The 27,299-nt window shown below is 38.3% G+C and overlaps 1 protein-coding gene and 1 pseudogene across 8 annotated transcripts in view; both read left to right on the top strand.

The window, feature by feature from the left end:
• MACROD2 (mono-ADP ribosylhydrolase 2) overlaps positions 1–27,299 on the top strand; it is a 1,944,634-nt gene that overhangs the window by 571,740 nt on the left and 1,345,595 nt on the right. The window lies entirely within an intron of this gene.
• Positions 6,333–9,118, top strand: LOC309871033 (transitional endoplasmic reticulum ATPase pseudogene; annotated as a pseudogene). Its single transcript has one exon. The product of its transcript is annotated as a transitional endoplasmic reticulum ATPase pseudogene (transcript).

Genomic DNA, 27,299 nt, shown 5'->3' with positions numbered 1-27,299 from the left:
TCCTATAAGGCCAGTTTAGTGGTGATGAACTCTTTTAACTTTTGTTTATCTGGGAAACTCTTTATCTCCCTTTAATTTTGAATGATAACCTTGCTGGGTAAAATATTCTTGGTTGTAGTTTTTACTTGTTTGTAGGTCCCCAAAGCACAATCCTTCCTGGTCAACAGAAGCAGTTGCTACAGGGATATCCCAGTATGGGCTGTGTATGCCCTCTTAATGTGGCTGGGACACAATAGCTGTGGTGTGCTGCTGGATGGGGTTAGCCCCCAGGGTGGCTGTGTGTCCTGGCCACACATGTTGTGAACATGCTGGTATGTGGTCTGGCCCCCTGACCCCCACCCCAGGGCAGGAACGTTTTTGGAAGAGTATAGCTCCCAGCCAAGGCTAGCAGTTCAGTAGTTACACCATTTGGGAAGGATGTAGTGCTGGTCCAGCTGAGGCTGCCTGCTAACTGTGGTCAGCCATGAGCTGCTTTAGGAGGTGCTGGATCCCACTGAGCTGTCTTTAGGGTGTGGCAAGGTGGAAGCTGCTTTGGAGATATACCTACAGGTGGATGGGGCAGGGCAAGTCTATAGAGGAATGCTGGGCCTGGGTGAGCAGAGCTAGCAAGGTAGATGGAGAGTGCCAGCATTGGGCCAGCTATGCAGAAAGAGGACAAGAAAAGCAACACCCGTTAGCACTTCTGTTCCCAGAGAAAGTTCCTACAGAGTTTTGCGTCCTGGCACATGCCTTAAAATCAGTCAGTAAATCTCCATGTTTGGCCCAGGTACTTTTCAAACTGCTGCCTCTGTGCTGGTCTCCGAGGAAGTGAGTTTGTGTGTAAGCCATTTAAGAATGGAGTTTCAGTTTTCTGTAGTTTTCCAGCTCTCTTGGAGTTAAGTCCTGCTGATTTCTGAAGCCAAATGTTATGGGGATTCATTTTCCTGGTGCATGTTCCTTGGGTGGAGGTTTGAACCCTTTGTTCCTCTTTGCCCGTGATTGCCCTTCTACTTCAGAAGTGTGTGTCCCAACCACAGCACACCTCTGTCTCTTCTACTTTCCCTGGCTCTTTGAATTTTCAGCTGTGGAAGAGCTGTTCTGCTAGTTTTCATGTTGTTCTCGGAGAGAATTTCTCTATATGTATTTGTAGCCTATCTGTGTTACAGATGGACGTGAACTCAGGATCCTCATCCTTCATGATTTGGTTCCCTTGCATTTCCTCAGGATTTATCTGAATTATCTTTAAGTAAAGTGTGTTACTTCAACTTATATATATCTAGTAATAGTTATGAATTTGAGGCATATGATAAACACCATGTTATTTTGATCTAGTTAGAATATTCTATTTGTCATTGTGAATGACCTCATTTGGAGATAAAATCCTAAATTTGAAGCTCTTTCTGGGTGTGGTCCTCAAATATAGGCACTGTTATCTATTTTAATGGAGCCATACCTCTTCATCAATAATCAGATACTAATTATGATAATGTTTTTATTTTTTATTTATTTTTTTTTAAAGATTTTATTTATTTATTTGACAGACAGAGATCACAAGTAGGCAGAGGGGCAGGCAGAGAGAGAGAGGAGGAGGAAGCAGGCTCTCCGCAGAGCAGACAGCCCGATGCGGGGCTCGATCCCAGGACCCTGGGATCATGACCTGAGCCGAAAGCAGAGGCTTTAACCCACTGAGCCATCCAGGCGCCCCTATGATAATGTTTTTAAACCTAAGGTTACTAGGTGGTCAAATCATGCAAGATGTGACTACTAAGGGAGAAATAGATCTCCAAATTTTAAAATGTTTTATGTAAGGTAACCTATTAATGAAATCTCCAAATACACATACAGTTCTTAAAAATGATATGTTCAGGGCACCTGGGTGGCTCAGTGGGTTGAGCTGCTGCCTTCGGCTTGGGTCATGATCTCAGGGTCCTGGGATCGAGTCCCGCATAGGGCTCTCTGCTCAGCGGGGAGCCTGCTTCCCCCTCTCTCTCTCTCTGCCTGCCTCTCTGTTTACTGTGATCTCTCTTTGTCAAATAAATAAATAAAATCTTTAAAAAAAATGATATGTTCACCCGGAGGAAAGTCCTATTTAATATGTGAATATATATGCATCAACAAATAACTAATTTTATATTGAGGATTATTCTACTGAATTTGTAAAGAACTGTACTTTAAAACTTTATTTTAACCTAAAAGTGATTAAAATGATAACTTTATTTTAATCTAAACCTTAAAATTATGTTTTTAGAATTTTGGCTTAGTTATTAGAACTATATAAGGAGTAGCTTCGAGTTAGACTTTGGAAAATCCTCCCACGACTTAGAATCACAGAACTGGAAAGGAAAGTAGAGGAAATGGATGCCAATTCCCCCTTCAAAGATGATAACACTTACTTGTGGAGCATAAGGAATAACATGGAGTACATTGGGAGCTGGAGAAGAGAAGTGAGTTGGGGGAAATTGGAGGGGGAGACAAACCATGAGAGACTGTGGACTCTGAGAAACAAACTGAGGGTTTTGGAGGGAAGGGGGTGGGAGGGGAGATGAGCCTGGTGGTGGGTATTAAGGAGGACCCATATTGCATGGAGCATTGGGTGTGGTGCATAAATAATGAATTTTGGAATACTGAAAAAAAATAAAATTTAAAAAAGATGATAATACTCAGGCTAAGTGGTTCAATTGATTTCTCTAAGCAAGGTTGCTGTAGAGCTAGATCTAGAACCTAGAATTTCTGAAGTACAACTTGATATTCTTTCTTTTTTTTTTTTTAAGATTTTATTTATTTGATGAGAGAGATCACAAGTAGGCAAAGAGGCAGGCAGGGGGTGGGGGAAGCAGGCTCCCTGCTGAGCAGAGAGCCCAACATGAGACTCGATCCCAGGACCCTGGGATCATGACCTGAGCCGAAGGCAGCAGCTTAACCCACTGAGCCACCCTGGTGCCCCCTGATGTTCTTTCTGTCCTATGATTTGCCACCTTCTTAAAATTTTACATATTCAAAAAATGGCATGGAATTTGCAAGTCTCTTATAAGAGGGAAAAGAATTAATTATTCATTGTCAGAAGAGAGAGATATATGTATATATATACACACACACATATATATATATATGGATATATATATATATATAATGCTTCTATAAATAATAGCTTTCCACAGATTGAGAAAAAAACTAGTGCAATTTAAATATATTGCAGAAATATTGAATATGGGCTATTTTAAATGCTTTTATTTTTATCATGTTTTTGAGCTCTTCTCATGATGTCTTTACACATCACAAAATTTTTTAATGATCTGATAGTGGGATTTTTAAAAAAAAGTTAACTGTTGTGCTTTACACAATTTGTAATATTCTATTATTCTTTTACTTAGTTGAAAAAATGTTTCTAATGAAATTTTAATTTATTTAGAAAATATGAGCATATTAAAAATATGCATGGAGGGGCGCCTGGGTGGCTCACTGTGTTAAAGCCTCTGCCTTCAGCTCAGGTCATGATCCCAGGCTCCTGGGATCAAGCCCCACTTCGGGCTCTCTGCTCAGCACGGAGACTGCTTCTGCCTCTCTTTCTGCCTGCCTCTCTGTCTACTTGTGATCTCTGCCTGTCAAATAAATAAATAAAATCTTAAAAAAAAATATGCATGGATAAGGCAGTTTGTTGTGTCAGCTATATACTTTTAGAAAAAAGAAAAAAATGAGTGTGTTTGATTCATTTTAAAAATTGGAGGTAGGGATTTTAGCATTATATTTAATGTAGGGATTGATAATCCAGTGATTTCTATTCAAATGATTGCTTTTTAGAAATGTGTTTTTTGATTAAATATCATTTCTTCCTTAAAGGATCCTGTGGAGTCAAACGTTTACTTTGCTTTCTAATAAAAAAAAAACAAAAGTAATGTAGAAACTCTGTCTTCCCTTTTAAATTGTTGTAGAGTGTAATTCCAAAAACAGTGCATCTTATTATAAATGATTTTGTCTTAATTCATCCAAGACTTTGATAATATTAAAACCAAATATCAGGTGGATTTAGTTACAAGCAGTTTATGTTTCAAGTGCTCAAATGTTTCTGAATAAAACAAGTTTATATCAGATGAAGGTAAATTCATTGAAAACTAAGTTAGATATTACTCTGTGAAAAAAAGTTTACTTTTCTACAGCTTTACAATTTTAGAGTGGGGTTCATGGCTCTGGTTTACAGGTTTTTCAGCTATTTTTTCTACAAATTCCTTTTTTCTTCTCTAAGTCTTGTTGAGCTTCAGTGTTCTCCCTCCTATGTTTCTTCCAAGTTTTTGTGAATTTTGAGGTTGCCTTTCTATAAACTGCTCCTGATTCAAAGTCCTTATCCGTGCTTTTTACTGTTTGATTCCTTTTTAATTCACATATTTGCTTATATTGAAAACAACACATATCCTTCTTCCCTCAGGCAGCAACTATATGCAATTCTTGATAACCAATCTTTTCTTGACAGATGCAAATGACATTTTATAATCAGCTTAAAAAGCAAGTTTTAAACATGCTTTTTAAAAATGTTTAATACTTGCTTTTTAAGCTTTTCAAACATTTCAATATTTGATTAATACTTTCTAATTTATGACACTATTTTTAATAGAATCTCGGTTTTTTTTACATAGATGTACAATTTGATTATATTAACTTTTCCTTTTTATAAAGATATATTAAGAAGCTTGAGGGAAAAGCCCAATTTAATGTATTGCAATCATTTAGGATTTCAAAATCCACTTTGCATATCTTTGTATACTTGAATTAATATAAAAGCTTGATAAAGAGATGAGAATTAATGTACTCAACCTGTTAGGAGTAAGTAGTTGTATTGTTGATTTAAGCTCCTTGAATGAGCTATCTCAGAATGCTAAAGAGGCAGACCAGCAGGTTTCAGGTGATTAAAGAAAATCCCTCATCCTGGAGGAACTTGAAGGAACATGATGCTATTTAAGTAGAATCTAATCAGGAAGAAGAAAAGCTTGGAAGTAAAAAGACGGAATGTTTCATGTCATTATTTGCAAAGCAACTGAACAAAAGGTGAGCAAGATAATTAAATGCCTTGCTGTTAAGGAGAATTTTTCAAAGCAGGTTGATTAGAGGTCTTCCTTTAAAAAAAAAAAATTAAACATCTATGCTTAGATAATCTAGTTGAAAAATCCAACTCAGTTATGTAGATGGAGGCCAGTTTGGAAGAAAATTGACAGTATTGTATATGGTGGCAGATGTTCACAACGATGAACTTAATTGCTCAGCAAAATGCTGATGAGCTTTGCACAGTTTTAGCATTAATAGTATTTTAGTGTGTTTTAAGATTTTGAAAAATGGAAATCTAAGCAGACTCATGCAAAAACACTAAATAGATTATTATGTTGGTTACCTCATTTTTCACTTGATCTGGGAAAATAGAATTTGATTCCTTTTTCCCCTTTACCTGAAAAAATACCAAAGCATGTTTTATCATTCTTATTATAAAATATTATTTGTAACTGTCAAGCAAAGATTGGATGCCATCTCTAGTATCTGTATTTTGTATTTCAAGACATTTCTGTTGAAAACATGAAAAAACTGGTATGCCCCAGATTGGGCTTTGTAAAAACATGTCAGCGAGGCTCTGACTTCTTTTAATGGGATGGTCAAGTCAAAGTACTGATGGATGTGTAATAGCTTAAAGTGAAAATTAGAAAGTCATGACTTTAGTGCCTACTTTCTACCAAAGAAAGGAAGCTTGAAGCTAACAAGGCATGACAGTCAAACACCTAGTAGAAATATGTTCTCTTGTCAGTGATTTTTTTATTCTTTCACCATTCTAATGACCTCTAGCTTACTTAGTAATGCATACTTTAGGGGCAAACATCTAGTAGCTGATTGCTTCACTTATTATCAATGAATATGTTTATTCAGTCAGTCATTGCAGAGCTTGATCTCCAAAGAACACTTTTTAAAACTAAAACGGATCCCCTGTTTACCTGACAGTCCCCTTTGAATATAAAGTGAATAACTACCAGTGTGTTTTTGAGCAGTTTCAAAGGCTGATATTGTGAGTGTCATATTGGGAGCTCTGTGGAAATCTAAAACAATAGCAAGCCCATACAATCTCAGCTGAAACATATGGTCTAAATACTTGAACTAGAAGGAAACAAAATGGATTCTGGGCCCTACTGAGTTACTTAAAACAGTCTTGGTCTTTACTTTGTACTATAAGACCGTGCCACCCAACTTTGCCTGCACATTAGAATCACCTGGGGAATTTGAAAAATTCTCATGTCCTGGTCATACCTAAATGAATATCAGAATCTCTGACTGTGGGACTAGTATTTAAACATTTTTTTAGATACCGCCCGCCCACCGCCTCGGTGCCACTAGGTGGAAACGAGAAGGAGGCCACCTGCAGGTTTGTCGCCGCAGCTCGCCCCCTGCCCGGGAGAGCCGAGCCCCGGCCCAGTCGGTTGCCTGCCACCCCTCGTAGCCGTTACCCGTGGGCCGCCACAGCCGCCGGCCGGGAGAGGCGCGCGCCATGGCCTCTGGAGCTGATTCAAAAGGTGATGATTTATCAACAGCCATTCTTAAACAGAAGAACCGTCCCAATCGGGTAATTGTTGATGAAGCCATCAATGAGGACAACAGTGTGGTGTCTTTGTCCCAGCCCAAGATGGATGAGCTGCAATTGTTCCGAGGTGACACGGTGTTGCTGAAAGGAAAGAAGAGGAGGGAAGCTGTGTGCATTGTGCTTTCTGATGACACATGTTCCGATGAGAAGATTCGAATGAATAGAGTTGTTCGGAACAACCTTCGTGTACACCTAGGAGATGTCATCAGCATCCAGCCGTGCCCTGTTGTGAAGTATGGCAAATGTATCCATGTACTACCCATTGATGGTGGAAGGCATCACTGGCAATCTCTTCGAGGTATACCTTAAGCCATACTTCCTGGAAGCTTATCGACCCATCCGGAAAGGAGACATTTTCCTTGTCCGGGGTGGAATGCGTGGTGTAGAGTTCAAAGTAGTGGAGACAGATCCCAGCCCTTACTGCATTGTTGCTCCAGACACAGTGATTCACTGTGAAGGGGAGCCTATCAAACGAGAGGATGAGGAAGAATCCTTGAATGAAGTAGGCTATGATGACATTGGTGGCTGCAGAAAACAGCTGGCTCAGATAAAGGAGATGGTAGAGCTACCCCTCAGACATCCTGCCCTCTTTAAGGCAATTGGTGTTAAGCCTCCTCAGGGAATCCTGCTGTATGGACCTCCTGGGACTGGGAAGACCCTAATTGCCCGAGCTGTGGCAAATGAGACTGGAGCCTTCTTCTTCTTGATCAATGGTCCTGAGATCATGAGCAAGTTGGCTGGTGAGTCTGAGAGCAACCTTCGTAAAGCCTTTGAGGAGGCTGAGAAGAATGCTCCTGCTATCATCTTCATTGATGAACTAGATGCCATTGCTCCCAAAAGAGAGAAAACCCACGGGGAGGTGGAATGGCATATTGTATCACAGTTGTTGACCCTCATGGATGGTCTAAAGCAGAGAGCACATGTGATTGTAATGGCAGCAACAAACAGACCCAATAGCATTGACCCAGCCCTTCAGCGATTTGGTCGCTTTGACAGGGAGGTAGATATTGGAATCCCTAATGCTACAGGACGCTTGGAAATTCTTCAGATCCATACCAAGAACATGAAGCTGGCAGACGATGTGGACCTGGAGCAGGTCGCCAATGAGACTCATGGGCATGTGGGCGCTGACTTAGCAGCCCTGTGCTTGGAAGCTGCTCTTCAAGCTATCCACAAGAAGATGGACCTCATTGACTTAGAGGATGAGACTATCAATGCTGAAGTCATGAACTCTCTGGCAGTTACTATGGATGACTTCCGGTGGGCCCTGAGCCAGAGCAATCCATCAGCACTGAGGGAAACTGTGGTGGAGGTACCACAGGTGACCTGGGAGGACATTGGGGGCCTGGAGGATGTCAAATGTGAGCTTCAGGAGCTGGTCCAGTATCCTGTGGAGCATCCAGACAAATTCCTCAAGTTTGATATGACACCCTCCAAGGGAGTACTCTTCTATGGCCCTCCTGGCTGTGGGAAAACCTTGCTGGCCAAAGCCATTGCTAATGAGTGCCAGGCCAACTTCATCTCCATCAAGGGTCCTGAGCTGCTCACCATGTGGTTTGGGGAGTCTGAAGCCAATGTCAGGGAAATCTTTGACAAGGCCTGCCAAGCTGCCCCCTGTGTACTGTTCTTTGATGAGCTGGATTCAATTGCCAAGGCCCGTGGTGGCAACATTGGAGATGGCGGTGGGGCTGCAGACCGAGTCATCAACCAGATCCTGACAGAAATGGATGGCATGTCTACAAAAAAGAATGTGTTTATTATTGGCGCTACCAATCGACCTGACATTATTGATCCTGCTATCCTGCGACCTGGCCGCCTCGATCAGCTCATCTATATTCCTCTTCCTGATGAGAAGTCCCGTGTTGCCATCCTCAAGGCCAACCTGTGCAAGTCTCCAGTTGCCAAGGATGTGGACTTGGAGTTCCTGGCTAAGATGACTAATGGCTTCTCTGGAGCTGACCTGACAGAAATTTGCCAGCGTGCTTGCAAGCTGGCCATCCGTGAATCTATCGAGAGTGAAATAAGGTGAGAACGGGAGAGGCAGACCAATCCATCTGCCATGGAGGTAGAAGAAGATGATCCAGTGCCTGAGATCCGCCGAGATCACTTTGAGGAAGCCATGCGCTTTGCCCGCCGTTCTGTCAGTGATAATGACATCCGGAAGTATGAGATGTTTGCTCAGACCCTTCAGCAGAGTCGGGGCTTTGGCAGCTTCAGATTCCCTTCAGGAAACCAGGGTGGAGCTGGCCCAGTCAGGGCAGTGGAGGCGGCACAGGTGGCAGTGTGTACACGGAAGACAATGATGATGATCTGTATGGCTAAGTGGTGCTGGCCAGCATGCAGCGAGCTGGCCTGGCTGGACCTTGTTCCCTGAGGGTGGGGGCATTTGCCCAGGAGGGACCAGGGGTGTGCCCATGGCCTGCTCCATTCCTCAGTCTGAACAGTTCAGCTACAGTCAGACTCTGGACAGGGGGTTTCTGTTGCAAAAAAATACAAACAAAAGAGATTAAAAAAAAAGCGATTTTCATTTGGGAGGCAGAGAGTGAATTACCAACAGGGAATTGGGCCTTGGGCCTACGCCATTTCTGTTGTAGTTTGGGGCAGTGCAGGAGACCTGTGTGGGTGTGAACCAAGGCACCACTGCCACTCCCCACAGTAAAGCGTCTGCACTTCACTCAGTGCTACCCAAGCCCTCCCTCCTTTCTTCTACCCAGCCTGGGCAGGAGGTTGAAGGGCCACAGTTGCTGGGTGTTTATATAGAGAGTAGGTTGATTTTATTTTACATGCTTTTGAGTTAATGTTGGAAAACTAATCACAAGCAGTTTCTAAACCAAAAATGACATGTTGTAAAAGGACAATAAACGTTGGGTCAAAATGGAAAAAAACAAAAAAAAAAACAAAAAAAATATTTTTTTAAAAAGATTTCATTTATTTATTTATTTGTCAGAGTGACTAAGCACAGGCAGACAGAGTGGCAGGCAGAGGCAGAGGGAGAAGCAGGCTCCCTGCTGAGCAAGGAGCCCAATGTGGGACTCGATCCCAGGATGCTGGGATCATGACCTGAGCCAAAGGCAGCTGCTTAACCAACTGAGCCACCCAGATGTCCCAACTGTGGGACTAGTTTTTAAAGCTGTTTGCATTATTCCAGCATGTAGCTCCAAGTGAGGACCACTGATTTAAAGACTTATTATCTCTTCATTCATTGTGTTATTTATTTTTCTTGATTATTAAATCAAACATCCTATATTATAACTTTCTTAATTTAGAATGCTGGCATAGAAGATTTTCTATTTAAAAATGTCCCTTCTGTGAAGGTGGACTTGGGAATATCACAAAAGGGCTATGATTCAGAGATCATATTATTTTTATATTATTTAAGTATATAAAACATTGTCACCATGGTTTGATTTACATGGTGAACAGAGAGCATATTTTAATATGAGTGTTAGACATCTTTTATGTCCAACCTCACATTCTCCTAACCCACTTTTTTGCTTCATCTGTTACTGCTGCATCAGCAGAGTACAAAAGAAATGTACCGTGATGACTCCTCATCTCAGCTGGACCCCAAACTGTGTTTTCTGATTTGGGGCTAAATGGCTACTTCTCTTAGGACTACTGTTTGGGATAGTGGGACTCAGCTTACCAAGTACATTCACATACCTGACTCAATTCTTGATCAATACGCGGTAAGTGCAAGTGGTAACATGCTCCTCTTTTCTTTATCTTAGGCAGAAGCTCTGATTGTCTTCTACACATTTCCTGAGAGGGTCCCCAATAAATTGAGTTCCAGCTGCTCACATTAGTTACTGGCTCAACTAAGCAGCCTTGGATTAGCTTTCCCTTTTCCTCTTTCATGCTTCCCACCGCCCTCAATCTCCATTCCAATTTCTTGGGAATCACTTACCCAGATAAACAACCTGCACACAAGAGCTCATCTCAATCTCTGCTGTTTAGTTTCATCCAAGCCAAAACAGAACAGAAGGGGAAAATCATAATGGATATGTTTTGGTGTATGATCCCTCTTCTGTTGTGATTTTCTATCACATGCTTTTCTATTTAATATGTTAGTCTTATTGAACTATGCTAGGAAACAGTCTACTCTCAAATCTTGAATGCCAGAGAAGATTCTTATCCTCTGCTATCAGTTCACGAGCTAGCTCTTGCCTCTCCTACCCTCAGCACTCTGTAATTTGGTCATATTGAGTGTTGTTCCTCATGGCTTCTCACTAATTTGCCCTGTAACCTTGATCGGTACCCACCTCACACCTTCCCTCTAGATCATGCAGTAAATATTTTCTAGATACAAATCATTTAACTCAGTAGCATTAGCATAATATTAAGTGGAATGGGGAGATTTTGCAGAGAGAAAAATGATACTGATGCAGTGTGATACAATTTGTGTAGCAGAAAGACAAGCACTTTATAGATGGGGTCCCAGTGTGGCATAATTGCATCTACTGTTGCTCAGAAAATGAATACAGGTAACAGACATATTAATAATGACAACACAGACATTTTTTTCTTCCAACATTGAAACAGATTTCCTTTTTTGCAGAGTGAAAGACCCGCGGATCCCCTTACCCAAGAATCCAACACTGCCACAGGATGCAATCAGCAAGAGGTTCTTTATTGTTACGCAGGCGCCTGCGGGTGGTCAGCGCGCACCTGCGGGTGGTCAGCAGCTCCTGCTAGCTGAGCACACCCGGCTAGGGTGGTGCCGGGTTTTTATGGACAGGTACAAACAAGTTTTGGGTGGGGCGCAACTGATTGGTGGACAGTTTGAACTTTTGAAAAAGGCATACTTGGTGTTAGTGGATTGGCCCTGGAAGACCCCCCTCGCGCGAAGAGAAAGGCGGGAAGGGGAAACAAAGAGGGGAAGTTTGACCTTATTACTCAGCAGAAAGACATCCTATCTATGTGACCATGCAGCCCCCTTGCCTACGAGACCATGCCCTGGCTATTAGGAGAGGGTATCTTGTTCAAACAGGAGTCAGGTGTCATGCCCTAAAAGCCAAGCGAGTTACAGAAAGGCAAAAGAGCAGTTACATTGAATTCAACCCTGGGGGAAGGGTCTTTTCATTGCAAGGGGAGGAGGGGTACTTTTACACAACAAAAGAGCAGTTAATTACTTAACGACGAGGGGGGGTCTTTCATTCCCCCCTTTTTCTTGATCATGGATAGAATCTTATATCCATTTGTCCTTTTCTTGCACTAAGTGGGGTGCAAGGCGCCAGCTTTTGCTTTCTCCTCAGCCAGCCTCCTGCTCCTTCATTTCCCCCTGAACAATCTTGACCCTGAAATCTTTAAGGGGGTTGAAGGTGGAAGGTCTCATCTTCTATAACTTCTTCGTGCTGAATAGGGGCGTAGAGCTGTCCCTACCTACTGGGGTCAATATTGATCAGGGTAGGAACGTATAAGGGAGTTACAAAGGTGGAGGCAGCTGAATCCAGCGCTGACAGTGAAGAGGCGTCCTCGCGCGCGAGAAGGATCGTCTGCTGTGGTGTAGTCATTGTAGCAATGGAGTCTCGGCACCACGGCACCAAGTAGGAAAACATGGAACAAGGGAACATATTAAAGTTAATAAGGCGATAAGAATAAGAAGCCCGAAAAGGAGATTTGGCCATAGCCCTCCTCCAAGCCAGGAACTTAACCAATCACTAAAAAGAGAGAGAGAGAGGGACCTTGTAGAGCCTTAATCTGGGCATACATATCCTTTATTAGTCCTGTGATATTTTTGTGATAGTCTGGGATGTACACACAACATTCTGTCTTGATAATTGCACATGTGCCACCCTGGGCTGCTGTCAGGACATCTAAGGCCATCCTTAGTATAGCGATAAGGAGGGTTTTGTAACTTAGGCCCATATTTGATTGGGGAGTTATGGCTTGATAGTATCCCCTTTCCTTCCAAATAGCTCCCTGGGCATGTAGTACCAGGAAGGCATATTTGGAGTCAGTATAAATGTTAATTCTTAGGCTTTGGCAATTGCAAAGGGCTAGTGAGCACTATGGCACACCTAGCTTATCTTATTTTTTTCTATGAAAACTATTGACATCAGAAAACCAACTTTCATATTTTTAACAGGGGTATCTTAAATCTGGCCAAATAGAGTAAGCAAGATCAATAACCTTTTTTTGCTCTATAGAGAAAGAAGTACAGTGGTCAGGTTCAGGCATACAGGTAACTAGGTTTAAAGTCTGACAAGTTTTAAGTATTAATTCTGGCATATCTATAAGTATAGTCCAATATTTAATTAGTTTGTTTCTATCATCCACTGATGGCCTTTGGCTTCTAAGACAAATCTGGACCTGATGTGACATCATTACAGTCAAGGACTGTCCCATAGTGAGCTTTGAGGCTCCTTTTATGAGGGCTGTTCTATGCTTAGCTAAAGCATCTGTTTGCAATCGCACCTCAACAGAGGTGGCCTCTAGGATAAATATGACTAAGGGATGAAACAAATAAGACGACCTCTGAGTGGTCCAACCTTAACAATATCCTGATTACAGAGGATCATTGTCAAGTGGGAGAAAACTTGTCAAGAGATAAGGGAAGTTCCCCATGCATCATCCAATCCAATCATAAAGAAAGTGGGGTCATCCATTGTCTCCACAAGTCCATAGTTAATCCTATGGAGTGCAATAGGCTGGCTTTTTTTAGGCAATTTCATTATCCCAGCCACACATAAGGTATTAGTTAAGTTATATAATTGTTGGGGAATCAATCCCATTTTTTCCAGTTGTTTAATCATGTGTGAGGGGGTTCTACTAATATCCCCACAAAATAATAAGATCGACTAAAGAAGCTATTGTGCAACTTCTCTGAAGTTTACCTCAAATTGTTTAGACAATCAAATCTAGAATTTAACATCCATAAAGGTGTGTTACTAAAACAATTTTTCTCTCTAAAATAACCCTCATTTCCAGAGATAGCCAAATCAGGACTAATTCACTTGTGAAACAAGTCCAATTTTAACAAACTTGGCCTAATTATTTACATAAGCTCAGCAAGAACAGTTGAGTGTGATCATATAGATCTTTTAGCATCTGCTTTGCTGGAACTTTGTATAAGGAATCTCTAGGTTGAACTTTTGGTAGCCTCTCCGGGCCAGAAGCCAAGCCCTGTACTTGCCATCAGGCATGCCTGCAATACCTGTTAATTTGGGCGAATGCCTCTTCTGAGTCTCCGCACCTACCAAAGAGTGACATTCTTTACTCACCTGGTGAGGCTGCTGGGAACTCTGTAAGCAAGGTATCAGGCCAACAGTCCCAAGGGGCTTTATGGCTCCAGGTTTCATAAAGTCAACCTTAGTTCCTTAAAGCTGTCTGGTCATATCTGAGTCTTTTCAAATATGACATCCCAGTCAAAGCCTTGGTAAAATAACCAGTTTCCAATGGTGTCCTGTTACAAGGAAAACAGATTCTTATTGAACTTATGTAAATGACTGATTGCCATGGAAGAAAGAATACTTACTGAGACCTTTTGGTTTCAGAGGGTTCAGATAGAGAGAAAATTTGAATGCTTTGAGCACTTTTACATCTCTAGAAGTTACAGATAACTAGGAGGAAGTATCTCTAGTCTGGAAGAGCAAACAGTAGAGAGAACCAGCAATGTTCAAAGTAAGATAAAACATTAAGAGACATAACATTATCATCTTTTAGTTCATTTAGTCCCATGTTACTAATTCTGGTGAATGCGGCTTTAGTCCGTTTTGGAAATTCTTACCCATTTCAGTTTTAGGATTTTCAAGCATATCAAATATCTGTAAAAGTCCTTTATAGGAATCTCCTTGAAGATAAAACTCATTTTACAAGAGAATTAAAACAATTATAAATGACAAAAACTCAGAATGGATATGGTTAGAGCTAAAGAGACACAGGAGTTTACAATTTAGCTGCAAGAAAATCAGGTTACAATTTCTGTGACATATAACATTCCCATAATTACAATATCAAGCGATGATCTCTCAAAACATTAAAACTTTAGGAAGTGCATAGAATCTCTAGAATAGTTATAGCATTTTCCCAAATGTAACCCAAGGTTTATCATTGGTTCTGTAGTACTTCATGAGCAACTTCACATACCAAGGAAAAGCCTGAGTTAAAGAGATTTACGATTTAAATCTTGTCAACATTTCCTAAAATCTTAGAAAGTGTTGAAGCACATGCCTAAATATAATTAGGGATGTTAAACACCTGATAAAACAAAACATAGGAACTGAATTTTTCAGGCAGGCAAAGAGAAAATCATTTACACTTTTTAACAGATCAATTAGCTAAGAAAACTTTGCCCCTTTTTTTTTATTTTACTTCTAAGTGTGCAGTCTTAAGATAGGAGTTTTCTGGGTTTCCCTCCTATCATGAATGATGTCGCAGACAAAGGAGGGGGATCTTTCCCTTTCTGTCCTGTTCCCATCCCTCATGGGAATTTAGGAGCGTCTTAGCTAAGGCCTGTCCGCTTAAACCCCGGACCAGGCTACTCCGTGGAGTAGATGACTGTTATGCCATATGACGCCCAGCGAGACTCAAGGTGCAGCCCACTCAGACTCCGAAGTGGTGGAGCCATACAGACACATTCACACAGTCAGGCACTCTTCAGATTCAAACAGGTTGGATACCCTCCCCTTCTGGGCATCTCCGGCTAATGGGAGGTAATCAGTCTCCCCTTTCACTCTTTACAGATTAGAGTGAGTTTCTATGGTTACAGGCAATGGAGGATGGTAACAGGGTGTTTTCGCAGTGCCTCAAGGTTGGGCTGCTTCCTTAAACTCTCAAGGCCAAATGGCCCTTATTTCCATCAGTCTTAGTTACACTAAGCAGAACTTTGTATTCTTAGAAACACCTTTAGTTATTAACCAATTGTAAACTGTTACACAACAGAATTCTTCAGGTGGCAAATTTATGAATCAGTTAAGTGGCAAACAAGTTTACCAGCAGATTTAAATACTCTTAGTTTCTTTGCATTAAGAAGTCAAAAGCACAAACCTACGTCCAGTAATTAAAGATTTAGCATTTTATCCTGTTTGGTTAAGACCTAGATGTCCACAATTCAATTCCATTTGTCATCCAAGCAAAACTTTAAAACTTTCAGGTTACCAAAGACTTAAAGCTACTTCAGCAATTACCCATTAGAACTTTGAGATAGTCAATTAACCATCAGTTTAGTCATTTCTTTGCTAACAAATTTTAATAAATAACATGAGCTTATCTGACCTTCAGTAAACTGATAGAATAAAAGTTTCACATTTACTGCTGTAACTTCAAAGACACGTCTTAATTAAACCAACAAACTTAACTTAGTTCCAATACTGATTTACGTTCCACCTGGACCCACTCCACTTTGAATGTAAGATCTGGAGTGGGGGTGTTCTTCTTGCTCCTTGACAGTGAAGAGAGAAGGAGCTGTGGTGCATGATCTAGAGGCCAGTCATGCAGGCTGCACACACGTTGGTACAGAAACACGTAAGGGGGAAACAGAAGAAACAAAGCGCCGCCAGGAGGCAGAGAAAGGATTCCCAGTTTTGGAGCTCCTAAGCCCCAACAGAGGAGCAGACGCCATGCTTTCCCACCAGCAAGGGGGGAGGGGTTAGGCAGTCCAAGTCAGGCCAGAGAACACAGGGAAACTTCCCCGAAACAAAGAGAGTTTCGGCAGCTGCTTGGGAATATTCCTTATGGTCTCTGTCTCGAGTTAGACCAATCCCAGTTGGCTCCAGTTAACCTTAATCAAGGGAAACACAAAGGGCGACGAGAAAAGCACACAAGACACACAAGACAATTAACAAAAAGGTCGCTGCGCGGTTTCGGTATACCACCGAAAGCAAAATTTCCACCAGTCCAGAGGAGCCTCGAGATCTCCCTGCGGTGGACAAATTCCGTCCAGGGCCGAGGGGTTCCTCTGGAACGGACAAACGGATATAACCCTCGGACAAATGAGGGGCCCCGAAAAATCGGGCCCCTCGACACCCTGGAGCGTCCTCCAGGGTCAGCAGGGGAGAAGTCCGAGCTCGTCAGCTCCTTCTCAAGCTGCCTACAAATACAATCCAACAACGCACGCTGTTGTACAAACACTATACCGCTACCCGCAGTATAGGTCAAACAGAGGCCTCACAAGACTAGAGACAAACAAGAACACGAGACTGGATACAAATGAGAACATGAGACAGGAGACAAGAATGCTGGCCAGCTTACCTCCCGGTGGGAGTCAGTTGGATCCGTGGGCAGGAGTCCGATGATCTCGGTGGAACCTCCAAATGAAAGACCCGCGGATCCCCTTACCCAAGAATCCAACACTGCCACAGGATGCAATCAGCAAGAGGTTCTTTATTGTTACGCAGGCGCCTGCGGGTGGTCAGCGCGCACCTGCGGGTGGTCAGCAGCTCCTGCTAGCTGAGCACACCCGGCTAGGGTGGTGCCGGGTTTTTATGGACAGGTACAAACAAGTTTTGGGTGGGGCGCAACTGATTGGTGGACAGTTTGAACTTTTGAAAAAGGCATACTTGGTGTTAGTGGATTGGCCCTGGAAGACCCCCCTCGCGCGAAGAGAAAGGCGGGAAGGGGAAACAAAGAGGGGAAGTTTGACCTTATTACTCAGCAGAAAGACATCCTATCTATGTGACCATGCAGCCCCCTTGCCTACGAGACCATGCCCTGGCTATTAGGAGAGGGTATCTTGTTCAAACAGGAGTCAGGTGTCATGCCCTAAAAGCCAAGCGAGTTACAGAAAGGCAAAAGAGCAGTTACATTGAATTCAACCCTGGGGGAAGGGTCTTTTCATTGCAAGGGGAGGAGGGGTACTTTTACACAACAAAAGAGCAGTTAATTACTTAACGACGAGGGGGGGTCTTTCACAGAGCATCAAGAAAGCAAATTTATTTGAACAGTGTCAGGACTTTTAAAAAAGTTTATAATGGATTAAGAAAATAAGTTTTTCTTGTTTCAAATTCTTAGCCTTTAATAGTAAGTATGATTCTTTTCCTAGAAGATCGTCTCAGTTTTGAATAATTCCCTATTTATGTTTTAGAACATTGGGAAGAGAGAAAGGAGAACATGAAATAGAATAATAAAATTATGGAGCTAGGAGAAATATGAATGATCAGCTTTTTTTTTTTTTTTAAAGATTTTTTTTGTTTATTTGTCAGAGAGAGAGAGAGTGAGAGCGAGCACAGGCAGACAGAGTGGAAGGCAGAGGCAGAGGGAGAAGCAGGCTCCCTGCGGAGCAAGGAGCCCGATGTGGGACTCGATCCCAGGACGCTGGGATCATGACCTGAGCCAAAGGCAGCTGCTTAACCAACTGAGCCACCCAGGCGTCCCTGAATGATCAGCTTTTAAAGCCTTATCCTACCCCCATGCCATTAACTAAGGCTTTTGGAGATAGGGACAGTGAATCATAGAGTTTAAATGATCTCTCTAAGACCGTAAAACAAGATAGTAACAAAGTTAGATGAGTCAAAGAACCTGAATGACAAGTCCAAGACCTCAAAAACTATCATTTTTCTCTAAATTATTCCTGCAGGTGTGACATCTGTAGAGCTACTTTGACATTATAGAGCTATAATTTATTTTCAAATATTGGTGACAAACATTTTCTATTAAATATTTCTTGATAATATGATAAGGGAGAATTCTCTACATGTTGCTCATACTTTTAAAATTCAATTTATTTAAACTGAGAAAAAAAACCAAACCAAACCAAATACAAAATTAGTTCATCTACTCCTCCCAACCCCCAACCCTTTCTCTGATAACTACCAATCTGTTTTCCATATCAATGAGCTTATATGTATATATAATTATATATAAGTAGATTATATATAATACACATATAAAATAAATCATATAGTATTTCTCTTTCTCTGACTTATTTTGTAGCATATATACCACTATATAATATATGTATCATATATAGTATCTTCCACATACAAGAGAAATCACTGTATCTGTCTTTGTCTGATTTATTAGATAGCGTCATGACCTCATGGTGCCTCCATATTTTCACGAATGGCAAGATTTTGCTCTTTTCTGTGGCTGAATAACATGCCATCACACACACACAAACAAACACATGTGAAAAGACGTTTACATATATGTCACATGTATACATGTATATACATATGTATATATATGATATACAATATATACATACAATACACATAATATACATATAATACAATGACATGTGTATGTGTCATATGTATACTTGTATAAATACACATATCATATGTATATATGATATACTCTACATATAACAATTTCTTTATCCATTCATCAGTGCATACTTAGATTGTTTCCATATCTTGGATATTATAAATAGTGCTACAATAAACATGGGGGTACATATACCTTTTTTGAAGAATTAATATTCTTATTTTCTTTAGACAAATACCCAAAAGGGTTTGCTAGACTATATGATATTTCTACTTTAGTTTTTTGAGAACCCTCCATACTGTTTTCCATAGTGGGTGCACTAATTTACGTTCCCATTAAGTGTTCCCTTTTCTCCACATATTTACCAACACATATCTTGGTTTAGGCTGCTATAACAAAATACCACAGACTTGGTGACTTAGACAACAAACATTTATTTCTCATTTCAGAAACAATCTCATTCAGAAACATTTATTTCTGGAGGCTGGGAAGTCCCAAGATCAGAGTGCCAGGAGATAGAGTGTCTGATGAGGGCTCACTTCTGATTTGCAGATGAACATTGTTTTATTGTATTCTCACATGGCAGAAATGAGAGAGAAGAAAAGCAAGCTCTTTCATATCTCTTACAAGGGCACTAATTTTACTCATAAGAGTTACACTCTGCAGACTTGATTACCTCCTAAGGGCTACACTTCCAAATACCATCACATAGGAGATTAGGCTTCAACATATGAATTTTGCAGGATACAAAGCTAATATATACATTTGCTTTAGTCTATTATTCACAAATCATTTATTATATATATCCACTTAGATAATTACTGTCAATAGTCAATAAACCAGATAAATATAATTCGTGACCTTATGAAGCTTACACAAAAGATTAATACGTTAAGTATTCTTATACCATTGAGACAACCATCTTAAGGAGGTTACTTACCATTCCCCAAGAGATAAAACAAAACAAAAAAACCCCAATTGTTATTTTGATGGAGCTGTTCTTTTTCAAAGATACAGAATCTTGGGAGATTAAAATATTTGTGTTGGAATTAAAATTTTTGTCTGAAGATTTTATTTATTTATTTGACAGAGATCACAAGTAGGCAGAGAGGCAGGCAGAGAGAGAGGAGGAAGCAGGCTCCCCCTTGATCACTGGGCTCTATCCCAAGACCCTGGGATCATGACCTGAGCTGAAGGCAGAGGCTTTAACCCACTGAGCCACCCAGGTGCCCAGGAATTAAAATATTTTTAAAGAAAATATTGACCTTGGGGTGTCTGGGTGGCTCAGTCATTAAATTTTTGCCTTCGGCTCAGGTCATGATCCCAGGGTTCTAGGATAGGGCTTCACATCTCCCTTTCCCAGTCCCCCTGCTTTTGTTCTCTCCTCGCTGTCTTGCTCTCTGTCAAATAAATAAATAAAATCTTTTAAAAAAATTGATCTTTAATATTTAATTGATCTAGTATTTATGGTGTGTAGCTTTCTATGTAGTTACTTGAATTTGGACCAACCAATATTAAATCTAACCATTTAAACACCATTAAAGAACACAAAGAAAAATTATGGCTATGTCTTTATCTAAATTAAAAAATTATAACATAAAGCCAATGAGTACACTTAATTGGACAAACTTAATGATGGCTTACATGTGTTGATATGTTTGCTTTCTTTTAATTTTTTGCATTTTAAAGAATATAGGGGAAGATTCATAGGTTGGTAGCCAAGGGAGAAATATAAATTTACGAAACAAGAACAATACATTTTTCTCTTGCTAAGTAAATGTGCTCTCAGGGCTTGTGATGAAAGGTGATGAGACAAGACAGGTGTAGTGCGTGTGTGTGTTTAAGTTTTAAATATTAACTCTGATGAGGGGTGTTTGCATATTCTTTGGATAAATTGGTCTTTTCTATCCTTTCTTAGAATCTTCTAGATAAGTTGATTTAATTGATTGCATCTTTCAATTTCTTAATTCTAGGGTGCCATGCAAAAGAATGCAGAAGAAAAGTTTTTACTTATACAGATGACACTAAAGAATGAAACTTTCTGCTATTACAATGAAAAATTCAAGTACAAGTTTCAATATCAAAAGACTAAAATACTTGGAATTCTGTGCAAGAAATGTCAGTTTGGCTCTCTCTGTAGTTAACTGGTTAGAAATACAGATAGTGACTTGAAAAAATTTCAAATATTACAAATTCTTAAAAAAAATACTCCCAATTGGCATAGTTTTGCTCTACAGACTTACTTTATTTTACACCCCCTCCAACTTAGTCTTCACAAAATTTAGTCAATTACTGAATGATCTTTTTCCCAGTGCTTTAATATGCTCTGTTTGTTATATACAGAGTTTCATCATATATATTAAGGTTTTTTCAGGAGTTTTTATTCTGTGTCACTGATATGTCTGCCAGTTATCAACTCTGGTTCCAAATTATATGAATTATTATAGTCTCAATATTTCAAGAGACTGATACCTCCTCATTACTCTTCTTTCAGAAACTGCCTAGACTTATACACAATAGATTTTTCCCCCATCAGATGAACATAGAAATTATTTCAAGTTCTGAAAACTATTCCCATGTCACAGTGGATTTTATAGCTTAATTTAGGGAAACCAGATATTTTTTATAATTTGGGTTTTACTATATATTTTTATTATATGGTTTTATTATATGTTTTTATTATATGACTTTATTATGTGGTTTTATTATATGTTTATATATATATTATATATATGTTTTTATGTTCATTTACTTGTGTCTCTTTTTTTGTAGCTTTTATAGAATCTTTTACTTTGATTGCAAATCCATATTTATTGTTACAATTGTGATTAAAATGTTAATTTTTAACTTCGTGTATAGTGATTATTATTAAAAATTTCATGTCAATGCTCTCATATTTAGCTACTTTTTATTCCCTTTTTGTACTAAAAATATTTTAGAAGATTTTTATTTATTTACATGAAAGAGAGGGATAGAGACCATGAGTGAGAGAAGGGCAGACATACACATATACACATTTCTTTTAAATGAGTTAATTTAGGAATTTCATAATATTGAACCATCGTAATTTTTACATAAACACTACTTGGTCCAGAAGCATTGATCTTTTGATATATTGCTTTATTTTCAACATTTTATTTTTATATTAATTTTTAAGATTGATGTGTAATTTATATGCATAAAACTTACCATTTTAAGTGTATATTTCTATCAGTTTTGACAAATGAATATAACAATGTTATTACCACCCCATTTAAATATATTGCTTTGATTGCTATAATTTATGATTTTAGCTTTTAATTCTATAAGGATGATAGGACCACACTTTTCTATTTCTCTTTGGATTTAGGAAATCAAGTTTTCCATCTGTGTGTTCAGAAACAATAAATAGCTTAGCAATCATCTGTTTCTTAATGATTTTATAGACTCTCCTTTCTTGTGAGAATAGATCTCCGACTACCCTCTCATTTTTTCCTCATTGTAGTTCCATTAATGTTTTCAATTCTTAATTTTGGTTATCTATATTGCCTAGAAAATTATCCATTTTATTTAAATTTTCAGAATTACTGGCAAATAGTTTGATAATTAGTTGCTAATATATGCTTTTATTTTAAATTTATTTTGTAGTTGTAACCCTGTGATATTTAATTGTATTTTCCTTACCTTGCTAGGTAATGAAAAAAAATTCTTTATATATCTTTTAAAAGGACAGATTTTGCTTTTATAATTAAATATTCTTTGATTTTCTATTTATTCATTTTTGGATTAATATTTCTCTTTTCTTGCACTGTTTGGTAATTTTTCTTACATCTACTCTTTTCATGGGGTTGTTTTCCTGAAGGTTTGAACTGTGTGTTTGATTTCAAACTCTTTCATTTTCTAATATATGAATTTGAGATTACATATTTTCTCTATTACATAGTAAATGTTATAAGACATGCATCTGTAGAAATGTTCTTTGACTTCATCTTGCAGCTTTTGATATGTATGGTTTATCTTGTCATTCATGTCTAAGTAGTTTGTAGTATTATTTTTAGTTACTTTAAAACCAGTAATTATGTAGACATTTAAAAAAATCTCAGTAATTGAATTATTTTAGAAGAGGTGGCATATAATTTTTGTTATTAACTTATAATTTTATTCCACTGCCTCAGAAAATATATCCTGTGTGATTTTCTATTTTTATAGTTGAAATTTTGTGTTCTAATGCATGATTCTTTTGCTGTATTATTTTTGTTTGAAAAGAATCTATTTCTTATTCATGGAGTGTACTTTTGAAGTACATTACTTTATGTAAGTGTGATGATTAGATCAAGTTTATTGTAATAAATGAATATTTTAATCACTTAATTATTTGTATATACTTGAATGACTGATTTGAGAGACATGCTAAGACCTCCAGTTATTCTCGTAAAATGGTCAATATCTCTTCTTTTCTATCTGTTATTGCTTTATAGATTTTTAAACAGTGTTAGCACAATACGTCAATAAGTGAATGTTGTTATTTGACTATAACTGTTGTCAAGATAAAATGTCTATCTTGATTCCATTTTGTGCTTTTCACACTGAATCCTATTACATCTGATGATAATGCACCATTTATTCTTGCTTTTTTTGTTATCCTCTTGTCTGTTATACTATTATATCTTCTAGTGAGACTCTTTCTGTAATCATTTAATTATATGTAGCTCTACCCATTTTAAGAGTCTCTGTCTTTTTTTTTTTTAAGATTTTATTTATTTATTTGACAGACAGAGATCACAAGTAGGCAGAGAAGCAGGCAGAGAGAGGAGGAAGCAGGCTCCCCGCTGAGCAGAAAGCCCAATGTGGGGCTCGATCCCAGGACCCTGGGATCATGACCTGAACTGAAAGCAGAGGCTTTAACCCACTGAGCCACCCAGGTGCCCTTAGTCTCTGTCTTTTAATAATAAAATTTAAACCATTCACATTTATTATAATTATTGAAATCTTCAGGCTTATTGCTGACATTTCATCTTTGGTTTTCTCTGTACTGTTTCTCCCTCCTCTAGCTACATAAGTTGTGGCAGCCAGATGCCAAATTAAGCTGAAAATCTAGGTAAAAAATATTTTAAATTCAGAGAGAAAAGTTTTAACAACAACCAGCTGGATCCAGCAGTTCAAAAATGCTACATATTGGTGTATGACATGAATTTTTGCAGAACTTTACAAAAAATATGCTGTCCTGATATACAAAGGTGACCTTATTGCCCTTTCCATCTGTGACGCATGTGCTTTGAGCTGCTTTTCATGTGTTGGTGAAGAGTTATGTTGAGCCATGGCATACATTTATATGACAGCTTCTTGGGGTTAAGGTTGAAAACTGGATATCGGATAATTTTTCCTCTCTGGAGATATATAGAGAATTACATTTTTGGTATTTTATAATTCATATCTCTTGATCACTTTTGAGGTATTTTGACTACATTTAGGTGACCATAAATATTTTATCAAAGCTGGAATGCTTTTGATCATAAAAGCAGGGCACTATTAATTAGTACTGCATAAACATGTACAAACTGGGGCCATCTGCGGCAGAATGGAATGTAAAGTCATCCTAACATGACTTAGGTAGGACACATTCAACCTCCTAGCATACTCTATACAGTTGATTGGCTGTCAGGGTGAAACTGCAAACACAGCCTGAAAGACTTGAATCCAAATTCATCCATTTTGCATAATGTGCTGGAGGTCTAATTTCTCTCTACCATTTTTACTGCATTGTTTTTTATAGGCATATGGTCATGTAACTATATTTCCCCTATGTGTATATTTTAATATTTTATTTCTAATGGCTTACCCGGTTGTGCATTGACTGAACTTTATTTTATTTTGTATATCTTAGTGCCATTGCACTTCTTTCTGTGTCCCAAATATAAATATATATAATTATAATAATAAGTATATATAATTTACTTTTCCCTCATTGCCTTTGTCCCCCAAAGAACACAGGGCTGTTAACAGAATTCTTTGGTCCAGGGATAAGAGGCTGTATTCAAATCATTATGTATCAGCTATCTTTGCTCTCTCCCTCTATTGCTAGTTTGGCTAGATTGGCTCCCTACAAGTATATCTTATCTTATAGTTTATAGCAAAGGAAACTTAAAATATTTCCAGAAATACTTGTTTTAAAAGCCATTTCAACAGCAACTATGCTTAAATCTGGCCACTTCTAGTTCCAGGGCAATTTTCAGAACACCAAAACCATTGATGAACTGGACATGACCACTTCATGTCTGCAAAGGGAGAACATTAACTTAGTGCAGTTTGATACCTAGAAGAAAATATACAGCCTCATAAAGTTTGAAGAGGCTTTTTAAAATGTACTTTAAGCTTTAGGGTAATGCCTTTATAAGACAGGTTCTGGGAACAGGAACAATATTATCATCACAGGCTAGCTAGAACAGCCTTTTGCTGCAATAGTCAAACAAATTTTCATGGAAAGCCAATTATATAGCTATAGTATGCTGTGAGGCCTAGAAATATACAAAAATATTTTAAAATGTATGGTTGTATAATCACCTAATGAATGAGTACACAGTTTTGTAGTATTTGTAAGAAGGGAGAGCTCAGTACTTGGTCAGAAATCTAGACTGAATGTGAAGGTAGGAGATAATCGTTGAGCAGACCAAAGAAAGGGAGACTTTCTGGATAGAGGGAGCTGGGTATGGAAGGCCATGGCAAATAGGAATGAAGAAGGGCATGACTGCACATTCAATTTTATTTGTTGGGGAATCACAATATAGTTTGTTTTCATTTTTGCTTTTATTTGTTTTATTGCTTTGGTGTTCCTTAAATACTGAGCCAAAAAATATGAAATTTGTTGGTAAGAGAGAGCCATGAGGGATATTTTAAGGAGAAGGTGATACAAAGCCCTCTGTATTTTAGAAGTTTAGTTATGTCTGTTCCATGGCTGAATAGGAAGAAGCAACTCAATAAATCAAGGATAAAAATAAACAAAAGCTACTATTCTTGCCTAACTTGCCTAACTAAAAAGGCAAGAATAGTAGTTCATGATATAGTCGTTGTGTTCCAGGAACTTTGGGACATTTGACTTGGCCTGCTAAAAGAAGGGAAATTATAATACAGAGGAAATGTATATTCTTAAGTGTCTCTGGGTATTTTAATTTCCCATCTTTTAGACAGATTACTTTTATTGTGTGCATAAGCATCATTTATTAGCAGTAGTTTTAGCAGATCCATCTCAATCTTAATAGGTTACACAATACTTTATTTTTTCTAGTGTAAACAGAATAAATTAAAATGTTCCTTTCTGTTTATAGTTTCTTTAACTGTAATGTTTTTTCATGGTTAGAAAATTAAGTGCTGGCAAGTCCTTCCTTAAATTCTGACTTTCCATGATCCTAAAACATTACTGGGATAGTTTGAGATAGGTAAATGATTTTAGATAATTGTTATGGTCAGCATTGCTCAGTGTATTAATGATGGCAAAATATTAGATTGAAATTTTATTTTAGAGACATAAATTAGCATATGAGAATAATTTTTTGATAAAGCAGATTAAAAAGTTGAAGGTATATTTAATGTTATCTGAAACTATTTCTCTACCATGTCAGCTACTAAATATACCAGTGATGTCTTCCAAGAGTAAAATGTTAAAACTATTCTAAGTTGTTTCGTAAAACATATTATTGTTTTTTATTATAATTTATGTATTCTCTTACTAGTTTTCTTGCTTGATTAGGGGAAAATATTGACTAGATTTCTTGCAAAAGGCAGATATTTTTAAAAAGTATGGATTGTATGTAATGAGATGTGTATGTGCAAGTAACATTTTGATTTGTACTTTATTGGTGTTTATATGCAGTGTGAATTAAGAATAAAACAAGGTGAGGCGAGTGAGTGAAGAAGGAATAAGGAATATAATTAACAGACTTAGTAGTTTTGCATTATAGCTGCTTTAATTTACAGCTTTGTGGTGGCAAAACAAATGTGATTTGGAAAAGCTAAGAATAAGTAGGATCATGATAGCATCTTTGGGAAAACGTTATGTTCTTAATATTTATTTATTTATTTTTTGGGCACACAGCAGAAAAACAAAGTGTATGACATTTGTGCCAAAGAAGTCATTTATATAAGCAATCAATTTCACCAACTTTATGTGTATTAACTAATTTTTTCCTTTATAAATTTATGTAGATGTCAAATATCCTGCTATTATTAACATTAGTTGTATCTTTCCAGAATTGTATGTATCTATAGTAGTTTTAAAAAGGATGCAATTATGTTGAAATCATATTTTTTATTAATTGCTTTTTTTTGGTTTTTAACCTAACTAGACATTATGAATATAGAGTTGTTGACTTCCAAAAATGGGGTAAGAAAAGCAGTTTTCAATTCATTTCAATACTTCCATCCCCCAAAGACAATTTTCATAAGCATCTTTATCTCCAAGCATGAAGCTAGGAGATAAGGCTAGAACAGAAGCTCTGAGAGACTGAGATTCTCAAGCAGGTAAGGAAATAATAAATAAGACTTGGTAAAGGGTATTAAAGGTATGCAAATGAAGATAGTAGGAACACAGAGA

This window comes from Mustela nivalis, assembly GCF_964662115.1.
Source record: "Mustela nivalis genome assembly, chromosome: 8".
NCBI lineage: Eukaryota > Metazoa > Chordata > Mammalia > Carnivora > Mustelidae > Mustela > Mustela nivalis.
This window is presented reverse-complemented; position numbering and strand designations above follow the sequence as displayed.